Genomic DNA, 14251 nt, shown 5'->3' on the forward strand with positions numbered 1-14251 from the left:
TCTTGCAAATTACCTGTGTATATATGTAACTACAGTTTTTCTCACATAGGATTTTGTTGATTGCATCACCTCTGACAAGAATACTTCACAGGTCGTGTTGTGATCCTCTGTTGCAGCGATTTTCAACTTTTTCCATTTCATGGTACACATACCAATTACTAAAATTTGGCAGCATACCCCCCAAAAATATTTTTGCTGATCTAACAGAAAAGTAGGTATAATTTTGATCCATTCACACTGGATGGCTATTGTGTTGGCTGTTGTCGTTTTTTTTTAAATTTGACAATCTAAAGGAAAAGAGGTCAGTGCAATGACTAAATAGTCAGGTATTGCATGTTTTAAAAATACTTGCAGCACACCCATTGAAAAATCACTGCTCTATTGCTTCATATCAGAAGACACAATATCTAGTTGTTCTCTTTTGGGTGTTATTCAAACAGGTCTAGAGACTGTCATCTCTGAATATAATTTCCCATGAAAAGTCACCTGGGCTCCAATTGGAGATCAAGGGCTGATTCTAAGGCTGGGGCAGGAAATCTACAAGAAAGTCTAGATTGTGTTGGTTGCACCAGAAAACAAAAAAGAAAGCAAAGATAATAGGAGTTGAGTCAAAAAGCCTCATGAGGCGATTTAAAGGTGCTTTTGCATGTCAAAGATCGAACACTTTTAGCATTCAGAGGTAATAACCGCAATTGATTAAAACACACCTGGGGAGCTCGGTTTGTTAGAGCATCATCTGGATACACCAAGGTTTCGGTTTGGATCCTGGTCAGGGTCAATACAAGGATCAACCAATGCATAAATAAGTGTGGAACAACAAATCTCAATCTCTCTCTCTCTCTCTCTCTCTCTCTCTCCAATCAATAAAAAAAATAAAATAAAAAAAAAAAAGAGCCCTAACCGGTTTGCCCTAGTGGATAGAGCGTCGACTTGCGAACTGAAGGGTCCCAGGTTCGATTCCAGTTAGGGGCATGTACCTTGGTTGCGGGCACATCCCCAGTGGGGGGTGTGCAGGAGGCAGCTGATCAATGTTTCCCTCTCATCGATGTTTCTCTCTATCCCTCTCCCTTCCTCTCTGTAAAAAATCAATAAAATGTATTTTTTTAAAAATGAGTATGCTGATTTTTAAAAATCATTGGTTACTTTTGGAGGACCCCAAGGAATCTCACATTCTGAAAACAAAAGAATCCAGCATCCTACCTTCCCTGTTACAAACTGAGTCTTAATCAAATAGTTGATGTGAGAACGTTCTTCTTTATAGATTTTCAGGTAATAAATGCAGAAAACAGACTATCATCATTTTGCAAATCCTGGTGAAATAATGGATCTAGGTAATGATCAGCAGCGAGTCTAGAATCACTAGAAGAAAAGCTGATAGGAAAATTCATAGTCTGGAGAGTAGGAATGTGCATTGGATTTATCATTGTTCTTGGCCTTTTCAGTGTACAGACATTTTTTTTAATGACCAAAAAAAAAAGTGCCCCTTGACTTTATACGGATATTTCTAAATTCAAATTTAGAATTGTGGAGTTTTTATTTAATTTGATTTTATATTTGTATTTTGTTTCTCCAATGCTGAAAATCTTGGTTTTTGGAAGACATACTTACTTACATGCTTTATACAAATACTAGAGACCCGGTGCATGAATTCATGCATGGGTGGGGGTCCCTCAGCCTGGCTGGTGATCGAGGCCTATGGAGGGGAGGGGGCAGTGAACATGGGGGAGGGGCAGTGAGAGGTTGGCTGTGGGAGCGCACTGACCACCAGGGGGCAGCTTCTGCATTGAGCATCTGCCCCCTGGTGGTCAGTGCATGTAATAGCAACTGGTCGAACGGTAGTTCCCATCGTTCCGTCATAACGATGGCTTAGGCTTTTATATATATATAGATATATTTCAGAAATAAAAATGTGAATGTTATTAGTGACAATATGAATACCATAAAAAGATTAAAGTTTCTTCAGTTTTTCCCCTTGGACTAATATCTCACTAGGAATATTTGGCCAATTTATTGTTTTAAAGTCAAAGCATTTCTTTACTGTCACAGACACTACAACTACAAAAGTGTTTTAATGCAGTATCTTACTTTAAGTAGAAATAACATTTCTTGTTTAAAATGTAAAGAGTTACACAACCTTTTTTTCTTTATTTTCACCCCTCGCCCCCTCCCAGCATTTAGTAACAAAGCTTAATAGAACAATAGCAACTTTTGATACTGAACGCAAGGGGTTCATCTCTTGGGCTAATCTATCTAAAAAAATAAGACAATCGTCACAAGGCAGTTTTATTTACTTACAGCAAGTAAGGAGACAGGGGATTCACATCCAAAACTCTGCCTCCCCACAGGGAGGCTTTAGCTATTGCTTATATACAGGATTTCGGCAACTACATATCGACTTCTTTGCAGTTAGCTACTTTCATCCAATTGAGCTCCTGTCAGCTCATCCTGTTTACAGCAGCAACTACAAAATACTGTGCTACGTTTTAACATTTAGTAAGAAATAACACTTAGAACTGCCCAGACGTTGAGACCTTTGTCCTATCTAACAGTTTTGCTTTACAAACACGTGCATTGACCACTGTCAGAATTAACTGTGTTCATTCATGAGTTGTGTATAAGAAGCTCTAAACCAAAATAACCTTACTTCACTGGACAGAATAAGGCTTGCAAAATTTCCCACAGACTGGAACTGCTCACTTGACTTCTTCAGACCCAATTAGGCCACTGCATTCAATAATCCTACCTCCCATCCCAACCCCACCCCCCAATACACGTTTTGTTGCTAATTATTGAGCAGCTCCTGCGTCTCAAAACTCATGGGGCACCGGGGCCGGAGAGGGCACGCCCCGCGCTCAAGCAGCTTACGGTCGGGTGCTAGACACGAACGCACCAACAGCCTATTATCAAACAATGGCAGAAGGTGCCACGCCGTGGACAGGAACGCGGTGTTATGGAAACAGCCAGATTGTCTTCCAGGGATGAGTTGTCTGAAGGGCAGGTAGGTTACTCCTGCTGACTCCGCCCATGTCAGGCGCAAGGTTTGCGCCTCTGAGCTGGGAAGTCCTAATTTCGAAAGCTCTTTTACTGCTTTATTCTCCTGACTAATAGAGGAAGGGCCAAAGGATGAGGAGGATTGTGTCCCATGAGCGCGTCCCACAGAAAGAAGTCACTCGCTTGGGTCCGAAGAGGCGTCAGAGGTAGGACAGGACTAGCTACCGCAAAGCCGGCTTCGCCCGGGCGTGGGTGCCGGGAGAGCCAGGCTGACTGCTCCGGGACAGGAGGCAGCGTTGCGCTGCGCCGGCCCCGCCCACTGCAGACAGGCTACATTGGCCCAAGGCGAGGCGCGTCACACCAGACGCACCGCGCTGATTGGCTCTTCCAGGGAGCCCCGCCCCCTCAGCTGTATCCAAGCCGGCACCAGCATCGCCGCCATCTTTGTTGATGTGTCAGCTCCGCGGGGGTCTGGGGAAGCCGCGGCCGAGAGAGCGCGGTGTCGGCCTCGTCTTCCACCGCTGCCCCTCGCATCTCGTGGTCTGCCGCCCCCCGCTATGGAGGAGTGGGTCCCTAGGGCGGAGCTCCCGCGGCCTCGCTAGGGGTGCAGACTGAGGCTCGGAGAAGTGGGGTGAGTGCCCGAGGGGCGCCCTGGGCGGGCCAGGGAGTCGCGGTGGCTGCGCGGCGAGGCCGCCCACTTCGCGCGCGGGTCCTGCAAGCCCTGGGGTGGCTCCGGTCTGATAGGAGGAGGCAGGCGCTAGGGACGGAGTTCGTGGTCTCTTTTCCCTCCCTCCGTCCCTCGCTCCTGGGCTGCCCGGGAGGACGCGGCCGGAGGGGTTGACGGGGGCCGGGGGCGCCGCGCCTCCGGAGCGGTGCCTGGGGAGCCGCGGAATTTGGGCCGATGGCCCGGCCTCCCAATGCGAACTGCGGCTCAGCCCCACCTGCTTGCGATCTTTCATAGACTCCATCGCCTGTTTCTCTTTTCGTCTAAGTTAACTGTGTGTGTGTGTTTTATGTTGACTGTTGTGGCTACTTTTTATCCTAAACACTGCCACTATTGTGATTTTAACTGAGAGACGATTCTTTGGGATTGTGAATATGAGAGACCTGGTCTTTTGTTTCTATGTTGCCTTTCTTCCAAAGACATCAAGGCATGTGATAAACCTTGGCTGTAAGGGTGGCAGTTCACATTTGTGTCTCTGCCTAACGTGTAAAAGGGGAAAGCACCTTCTACGGGTCGCGTAGTAGCGATCCTGGGGAACCGTGCAGGTGTGGTGGATGCTCAGCTGTTAACAATTTACTAAGTACAGCTCATTTCATGTCTTTATTTTGTTCAGAGGAAAGAGACCTGCCTTTGGAGTCAAACCATTTGTATTAGAAACTACCTCTTTCAGTTGATAGTCTTCTTACCTATGGGAACCCGACAGAATAGTAAAAATATGCCATCCCGTCCCAGGCATTTTGGTCGTTTTCTCGGTACCGGTGTCATGTTCCCTGGATGCCCAGCCTTTTTATTTCTTCCAAAATGATAGATACACTGGGAGTTTTTCTAAGGAAAATGTGCAGTAAATCATTGGAACAGTGTTTCAAGAGGTGTGCTGGTTAGTCATTAAAAAAAAAAAAATCTATTAAATGTTTAGGTATGCTAGTGGGTGTAGCCTTCCCAACTACTAACTACACCTTGATATGTGCCGTGTTGATCTTGTGGGAAAGATTAAGGTCCTAAAGACATTGATAGTGAAACTGAACTATCTGCTTGTGTATCAAGTTTGCTCTCTCTGTACAGCTACTTTTCAGTTCTTTATTCATCGTTACTCAAACAGAAAACAGTGATGATTGGCCTCGTTCTTTCATCCCTTCCTTTATGGTCTTTTCATGTTATTTAAAATTCAGTAATGGTATTGAGTAATTCACAAGTCTTGCAGAATTTAAGAATTAAAACTCCCTTTTTACATTGTAACAGGCAAGCATGTATAATTACTGAGGAATCTACCTGGAAATGCCCTGCATGTGTTTATATTGCTTCTATGCCCCAGAAATGCATGGATTGTGCTTAGATTGATTTTATTTTTAGGATCATGTCTAATTCAGAATACCTGCATGTAAACTTGAAGATTTCTTTAAGCAGTGTCATGGGTACTTCAGAGTCTTATTTATTGCTAACGCAAAAGGGGTGGTATAGCGCAGTAACCACTCTATAACCTTTTATTCTTTTACCCATAAACTCAAGAGTTGCTCTTTGGCCCTGACCGGTTTGGCTCAATGGATAGAGCGTAGGCCTGCGGACTGAAAGGTCCCAGGTTCAATTCCGTTCAAGGGCATGTACCTTGGTTGCGGGCACATCCCCAGTGGGGGGTGTGCAGGAGGCAGCTGATTGATGTTTATCTCTCATCGATGATTCTGACTATCTCTCCCCCTTCCTCTCTGTAGAAAATCAGTAAAATATATATTAAAAAAAAAAGTTGCTCTTTGATGCTATACAATGACAGCACAGCTGATGATGATTGCTTAGTATATTTAATTTAAAAACATCTTACAGCTACATGCTGACATCGTGGAGTGAAGGTAGAACAGTGCAGCAGTATTCTCATTCTTTAGGGAGACATGATAGGACAAAGCAGCCTTATTTACAGACTTAGAAAAATCATCTTTGCCTTTGAAGAATGACTAGGAATCTGCACTAAGTTACATGTTAAAGAATCCTTAATCTGGCCTGTGTTTCTCAGTGATTAGAGTGTTGGCCTGCACATGGAAGGGTCATAGGTTCGATTCCTGGCAAGGTCAAGGGTGTGTACCTGAGTTGCAGGTTCCAGCCCCTGCTGGTCCAGGTTGGTGTGGGGTGGGGGCGGGAGGCAACCAATCATTGTGTCTCTCCATCTCCCCTCTCCCTCCCTCCCACTCTCTCTAAAAATCGATGGAAAAAATATCCTCAGGTGAGGATTAACAAAACAAAAAAAGAATCCTTAAATTCTGTTAATTTTATTTGAATAAAGTTTAGATTTTTCTTTTATCTTATCTCTAGCTTTAAATAATTAAAATCGCTTCTCAAATTTTTCATAAATAAGACACAGCTTCTAGTATTGTGAATGTTATATTTAATATTTGTTTCAGGGCAACAGTGGGAACATAGATAATTGAAATTTACAAATAACCCTCTAATCTTATCATTGTTTCAAATTTGTCCTTTGAACTTTATCTCTCAGTTACTGAGATTTTAAATATTTGGGCTAAGAAGAAACAAAAGGAAAAATATTGGGGTGAAAGAGCAATAGATATGAAGTGGAAATCAAACCCAGAAAAGGAAAGTATTGATTGGATTGTGAATAGATTTGTCTGACATCAGGAGACATGGACTGATAGTCTACTATAGGGATGATTATGTAGAAAGTGCTAATGAATAATTTGATTTTTTGGTAAACTACATCATATCAAATAAACCAAGCCCAGGCCAAAGGTGGTTTCAAAATTTAAACAATCAGCCAAAACCGGTTTGGCTCAGTGGATAGAGCGTCGGCCTGCGGACTGAAAGGTCCCGGGTTCGATTCCGGTCAAGGGCATATAACTTGGTTGCGGGCACATCCCCAGTAGGAGGTGTGCAAGAGGCAGCTGATCGATGTTTCTCTCTCATCGATGTTTCTGACTATCTATCCCTCTTCCTTCCTCTCTGTAAAAAATCAATAAAATATATATTAAAAAAAAAAAAATTTAAACAATCAGAACTCCATAATGTAAGGCACACTTATTTATCGTTTTTCTTTTTCTTTCTTTTTTAAAAAGGTTATTAGCCTTTCTTTTAGAAAAGAACTGTAGTCAATTTTTTTCCTCCTTTTAGTTTTCAGATTTTTTGGGAAAATAATTAGTGGAAAATACTTAACGTTTTCTTTGACTTGTTAAAATTTAGATTGTGAGCTCTATACAAGCAGCTTCAAAATAAGATTTCTATGTTAATAACTTTCTGCTTTAAAAGTTATTAGAAGTATATAAAATTGCATCAATCTAAGATACCAAGCTGATAATATGACATATAACTTGATAATATGATATATGATGTGGCCACTTACTCTCTTTTTCCCGGAATCTTGATGGACCATAATTTCTTTCTCCAGTTGTTCTGTCGCAGGATTTGGTACTACTGTTATGGTGTGAGGGATCCTGCTGCATTGATTGCCCTGAATCTGTCTTTTTAACATCTATTTGTGATATAATTCCTATATCAAAAAATGCACCCTGCCCTGAGTGTTGGGTGCGAAGATTAACAAACCCTTACAGGGATAATTGACCTTGGCCTCAATATAGCACACATTTTAAACTGGTGGACTAAAGGCAGCTTTAAAAATCTAGTGATTATATTTCATGTAAAGGAAATCCAATATATTAAAGTTAAATTTTACCCAAGAGCTTAATTAGAATGTGACTACTTTACGAAATATTTCTTCCTTTTGATCATACTAATCTGGAATTCTTTGAAGTAGCCAGCTCTTTTAAAAGTAGAATTTGATTTGCATAAATTCACCTTCTGTGAACTTCAGTGTCAAATATTTTCATGTGAAGCAAGGTTTTTATGTTTCTTATACAGGTTCTTTTCAGTCCTGTTATTTTATTATATTTTTTAAACCTTTATCCAGGAAAGTGTTTGTATTTTAAAGTGAATACTATTAAAAATCACTTACTTAGAGGTTGGGATCCGATTATGTTGGGCCACAGATGTCTTTTGATAGAATTTTTTTGCTTCTGACTTTAATTGTGATATGAAGACCTTGTTAGGACTGGTCAGAAAGATAAGTTATTCATTTGATTATTCTGCTTTCAAAGTTTATTTGGGGACTATGTCAAAACCTTTTTAATGTACTTGTCCGTAAAAGGATGGTAAATCGTTATATTGAAGAACAAGAATCCTCTCACAGGCTTTACTTGCTTATCTTAATGGACATTATTTGAAAAATATACAGCTGGTATTATTTGAGACTCAAATGGTGTAGTTTGTAATTTAAAAACTTAGTTGTAAATAATATGCTGAACTGAGTCAGATTTTTCTGTTGGACTTAACACATTGTGGACCAGTAGTTTTATTGCTAGCTTTACCCAATGGCCAGATAAGTTTCTATTGAACCGAGTACAAAATACGTTTACATAAATGTTAAAGACAAAAAAACGTTTATCAGTGGTTCTCAACCTTTCTAAATGCCGCAACCCTTTAATACAGTTCATGTTGTGGTGACCCCCAACCATAAAATTATTTTCGTTGCTACTTCATAACTGTAATTTTGCTACTGTTAATGAATCGTAATGTAAATAAGATATAAGATATTTACATTACGATTCATTAACAGTAGCAAAATTACAGTTATGAAGTAGCAACGAAAATAATTTTATGGTTGGGGGTCACCACAACACGAGGAACTGTATTAAAGGGTCGCGGCATTTAGAAAGGTTGAGAACCACTGGTTTACATAAATGTTAAAGGCACGCTTTAAAATTAAATACCCATTGCATTTGAAGTTATTTATTACAGGTTCTTACAAGCTAATATCTTTTTAAAGTATGATACTTTGTAAAACACTGTAATATGAAGCGAGAATTCTCATCCGTCCGCAATGTGTTAAAAAACACTCATGCAGATAGATAGCATTGATAGATCTTCAAATTAAAATACTGTAAACACAAAGAGTAAAAAATTTAACATAGCGCTTCTATATATTGCTCCACTATATCAGAATGTAATCTCCATAAAAGATTTTTATTTATTGCTATGCTCCTAAAATATAGAACAGTCCCTGCACATAATACACACTCAATTCATATTTGGTGAATGAATTAACCTTCTAGTTTGGAATGTATTTCTGATGATACTTTTGTATGAGGCCTTTTACCAAAATCTGTGGATTGGATTTATTTGTATTTGCAATTTATTGAGTAAGCTTATGTTTTTTGTTGTTTATACTGCTAATTTACCGGGAAAACACACCTGTTAAAGACAGTGCTTTCATTTATATGGCTTTTGCATGGGAATAATTTTGTACAGATGTGAGTTCTTTCATGAAGAAATAAAATCCAAGGTGGGTAATGGTTGGCTTGAGGCAAATAAAAAATGTTTCTTGACCAGTTGCCTACAGCTGATGAGCTCCAGTAAGAGCGAAACCAGTTCTCACTTTACTGAAACAATTTAGAAGTGTGAATTGGTCCTGTAGTACTGTGTCAGAAACAAACAGCTCTGGGGGGAAAAAGTGCTGAATTAAGAGGATTTTATGACTGTGCTAAGTTTTAAATACTGCAGTATTTTCCCCTAATGAGCTATAGTTGTTAAAAGTCAGATAACTGTTACTTTTTACTTCAAAAAAGCAAAAGATATTGTAACTTTAATTGTAATCACTATATCTAAATGAGTGTTAATTTAATTTATACAAGCACTTATTAAACCAATCTTGTAAACAAGTGTCTAGTTTTATATCCCCCCCCTTAATCTACTTCTACATTATTCCATCCTCAGTAGCTTTGATGGCCATACTTCCTCCCCCAACTCCCGAAGAAACTTGGACAGCAAACCAATTGGTCTACCTCAGCATTGCCAACTGGAGGCCCACAAGAAGACTCAGATGTTTTTCCCCCTGGTTAATCATGGACATAATCAAACTCATCGTGGTCCCACTCCCCTCACCATTCTTGTACAGTTATTTAATCCTTGGTGATAGTGCTGTTCCATACTGTATATACACATGGATCTTCAGTAACACCTCCTTTTCCTTTTGCCTCCATGTAAGCATCAGGAAACTACGTTTGAAAGCTAAGTGGTTATCAGATGCCATGTTATATGAAGACTTTTTCAAAGATCATGGGCGTATTACTGAGCAACACTGTAAAAAGTACTTGTCTTTTGAGGTTAAACTAAGCAGCTGTAATTTACAGGAGTATAATAGTAAAACAGTCTAAGCTGAGAAAATTATAAAATCAGGGACTTTTGTTTGTTTGTTTGTTTACTTAGATGAATATCCAGCAGAATGAGACAAATTTTTGTTGTTCTGTGCTGTCTTGCACATCATGAGTTTCCTTACAACCTGGTTCCCATCCACTAAATGCTGTTCACTTCCTCAGATTATTGGGTAAACCCAGGGGGTGCCACTGTCATCGAGAACCACGGAATAGCATTTGTAAGAATGAGTGTAAATGCAGTAGACAATACATTTGTTAAATTTATTTGCCTACTTATTATTACTGTTGTTTGAGATTTAAGAAGTTTGATTCAGTTCAGAGTGAGGTTCCTCTTCCTTGAAAGTGCAGGAATGTCGCAAGGAAGGCTGTGACTCTGCTTGATGAGTATAAATGCAGTATGTTTTCATTTTCCTGAGAGATAATTTTGTACTTGTGATGAGGGACTATTTGGAGGAAGATGTGGCGTTAGAATCAGTTCTTTAAATATAATTAGGCTCTGGAGAGAAGAAAGGAAAGGACATTCTGGATGGGAGCAGCCAGGGGAAGGTTAGTGTGCAGTTGGTGGAATGGTGAGTAGACTAGTCAGGGACTAGTAGAGGATAGTGAAGTACTAGGCTTTCAGGAATGTGTTGAGAGATAAGATGGGAAAAGTCGTACAACTGGTTTACTGGAGGAATCACAACTCTGAAATATGAACATGAAATGGTTTTGTGTGTTTTTTCGTCAATGGTTCTCCAATCATACTGTGTAAAATGCCCTCATCTCCCTTCACTTCCCTCTGAAGTGCTGTTCCTTAATAATATCTTGGTTTGATGTCATAACTTTTCTGCAACTTTTGGTTACTAGAGAAAACTCATTCCAGAAATCAAGACAGGTTTCAATAATTTAAAAAAAAATCACATTTTCTTCCTGAAGAAAGGTTTCCAGCGGCTTGGATTGAGGAGGAGGTATAATCTGGCTCTAAAATATGTTCCCTTTCCTTTCTCTAGCTAGCCCTTTTGGAGTAGAGAGAAGACCAGTCAGTGGGGGCAGAGTTTTCATTACCCAAACCTCTAAAGAGGGAAGAGATAGCCCTGACCTTACTCTAATTCATCTGGTTGCATTTGTTTTTAGGGGCGATGGCTAGCTTCATGGCCCCTTCTGCCACTGAGGACCAATTCATAGGGCCCTTCTGTTCCCTTTTTTTTTTTGCAGAGCCAGTATTACAAACTTCCACCCTTTCTCTGGATTGAGTGACACTTGTCCTAGTGTTGTTTCAAGTCACTTGCCCTTTAATCAACCTTGTTTCTCTACTTGGAGTTGCAGGAAGGAAAACAGGAGGGACTAATGGAGTGAGATTGAGAAACCAGCAATTCAAGTGTTCCTTTTATGAAGTGGTCAGGCCTAGATTGGGTTGCATGTGGAACAGTGACAGTAGAAAGGAGGGTATAATTGTAGGAGACATGAAATTGGTAAAAGAGTAAGAAGGCAAAGGAAAAGTAGGAGTCATGACTAAGAAAAATGATACTATTGACAAAGAAGATTAATAGGGGTACTCAATCATTGGAGCTATTAATTGGATTTTAGATTTAGCCATTTTGAGTATGAGGTTATGGTGGAACATTCAGTGGAATTGCCTATATTCAGGTGGAGATTTTAATATAGATACAGAGATAGAGTGAAAATGAAGGTATAAATATTTGTTGTCTGTAACTTCAGAACAGGACTGAAAATAATGTGGGTATCAACTGTGAGTTGTTGGCTCAGGCATGGAAGTGGGTGAATTGTAAGAGGGAAAATAAAGTTGAGGACTGAAACCCTGGAGAATATGAAAGCTGGATGAGGGGATAAGAGTCAATATTTTTTTAGTGCTTTTTTTTTGACAAAGCATGACAGTAAAAATTCATCAAGTGCTCAAATGATTGAGTTTCTTCTCACTTGCTCTCTTTGTTCTGGAGAGTTGCAGTGTCTTTATAGTCTTACTCTCTTTTAAATAGATTCTTCATCTGCTGCCCATTACATTTTGGTCAGCTCTGAGTTCTACTTCAGTTGATACAACATGGACTAGGTACGTTGCTTAGAGCCACTTCCTTCCTTAGCTTTTAGATTGATTTCTAAATTAAAAGTTCAAATTCAGCAGCAACACATTCACAAGTTAAAGTGAGTTACTTTGGGGAAGGTAATGCCCCTGTTTGAGAATGATTTTACTTTGTCTTAGATTTTGGAATACAGCATACTCGTGAGGTCTTAATTAACAACTTACCGTACTTATTTGTATTGTCTACTAGTAAACCAAGCTTTAATACTAGTGTAGGCTATGTCCGACTTACAACATATATGTAGCAAGTTAATGGTAATTTCTTTTTGTTTGGAAATATGTTATAATTCAGAGTATTAAGACGAATGTCATTATTAGTTGATACCCCAAAGGACAGTCTATACTCAAAGGCAGGGTATTTGACAAACAAGCTGGTCTTCTCTTCCGTTCTTAGAATTCTTCTTCCGATTTTCTGCATTCCTAGAATAATGTTCCTCAAATGTCACTTCTGTGTTTTAATTCAACAAATATTTGAGGACCTACTGCTAAAGCTCTATAGATTAATCAAGTATGTCCAAGTCGATAATGATTTATTGTCCTTATCAAAATTCACTCCTGTATATCTTTCTGATGAGCATTGTACGTAGCTATCTTCTCTTACCCTTTTTCACCATCCTCTGACTGCCACCTCCATCATAGACGAAAATGAACATGAACCTTTCTGTTACTCAATAATTTAATTTTTCTTTTTTATAAATTCACCTTCCATCTGGAGTTATTTCTTTCCTAGTTGCTATCAAAACTATGATTTGCCCACATTTTACCCAATTTTATATGACTTCAGTAATTCATCTACCATGTATATGCTTTGTTGATATCTGACAAAATCATCAAGATTGAAGTTGAATTATTTTCCGGAAATAGCTAGAATAGTAACCCTCATAAATAACAAAAAAAATGGATTCTAACAATATTGAGTTAGTTTTATAAATATTGCTTTTATGACCTAGGCAGTGCCTCCACTCGAGTTACACTGAATACTGTTTCTTCTCTTTCTTTTTCTTTTTCTTATTAAAGCTGGGGAAAGTGAAACAGGGAAGGGCTTAGGACAGGAGAAACAGCAGGAGTGAGCCTAGGTGGGGCTGCTTTGGCTCACTGAGAAGTAAAAGTCACTCTTCCTGCTAAGTGGGAGAAGTGAGCCAAAGTACCCTGCCTAGGCTTATTTCTTTATCACCTCACTGGAAAGTCAGAGAAAAGGGGGCCTTGGAGACAGGCAGGTTCCGGGGGTTAGCCTGGGATGAGCTGCCTCTGCCCATTACTCTCCTGGTTGCAAGTCTCATGGGGTCCCTAGAGTTTAGGAGATGTACACCTGTTGAGTAAGAGGAGGGGGAAGGGAAAGGCGTGGGCATGCTCTCAGGAGGGAGAACCGAGTATGGTTTATTCTTGATGAACATGTTTGGAATTCACCATGGTACTTCCTGGATCCCAGCCTGGATGAAAAATGAATCCCTGCCAGGGATCCTTACCATCATTTTTTTCAACTCAGCTCTAGGTGTTTGGGCTATAGTAACTGTTTTGTTATTGTTTAGTTTTCCTTCTAAGTTTTTGTCATTGTTCATGTGTCTTATTATCTTGGTTTGTAATTTCTCTTCTGATGTTGTCATTGCTATCTTATTTTCCTATAGATTATTGAGGTACTCATTTTTCTCTTGTGGAGCTGAAGGAATTTTAAACCATCTTTGGTACTAATCTCCCAGTTACTAGTCTTATTTCATATCCAGCATCTTACGGGGGTGATTGAGGAGTGCCAAACTGCACCTTAGTGGAGTTGTATGACTGAATTGAAGGAGGAAAGAGTATGAAACTTTGTACTTTCCTGTTGGTTGTGGCACACGTGGATTGGCTGTCCTAGTCTTTTTTTTTTCTCTCTCTCAAGGAATGGCTTTTAAAAGAGTTTTTAGTAGTAAAATTTGTGGTATTAGTTATTCCACATCATGGAATATGTGCAAATACAGAGTGGCCAGATTATTATGATCTCTGAACACATAATAATCTGGCCACTCAGTGTATATCCTATATAATAAAAGGCTAATATGCAAATTGTCCCCTCGACCAGGAGTTCGACCAGCAAGCAGGCCGGCCAACCGCCTATGTCCCCTCCCCCTGGCCAGACTGGCCGGACCCCACCCATGCACAAATTATGCACCAGGCCTCTAAAACACACACACACACGCATGCACGCACACTCTGAGTGGCCAGATTATTCTGCGTTCAGCGTTCAGAGATCATAATAATCTGGCCACTCTGTGTATATAG

The 14251-nt window shown here is 39.8% G+C and overlaps 1 protein-coding gene across 1 annotated transcript in view; it reads left to right on the forward strand.

Annotated features, from left to right (window-relative positions):
• The first annotated feature begins 3390 nt into the window (after positions 1-3390).
• Positions 3391-14251, forward strand: part of CCDC186 (coiled-coil domain containing 186) — a 43422-nt gene continuing 32561 nt past the window's right edge. Inside the window, exon 1 of the mRNA XM_080687486.1 lies at positions 3391-3622. The gene's annotated coding sequence lies outside the window, so the exon portion shown is untranslated. The remainder of the gene's footprint in view (positions 3623-14251) is intronic.

The sequence above is a fragment of the Plecotus auritus genome (genome assembly GCF_963455305.1).
Source record: "Plecotus auritus genome assembly, chromosome: 9".
Classification (NCBI taxonomy): Eukaryota; Metazoa; Chordata; class Mammalia; order Chiroptera; family Vespertilionidae; genus Plecotus; species Plecotus auritus.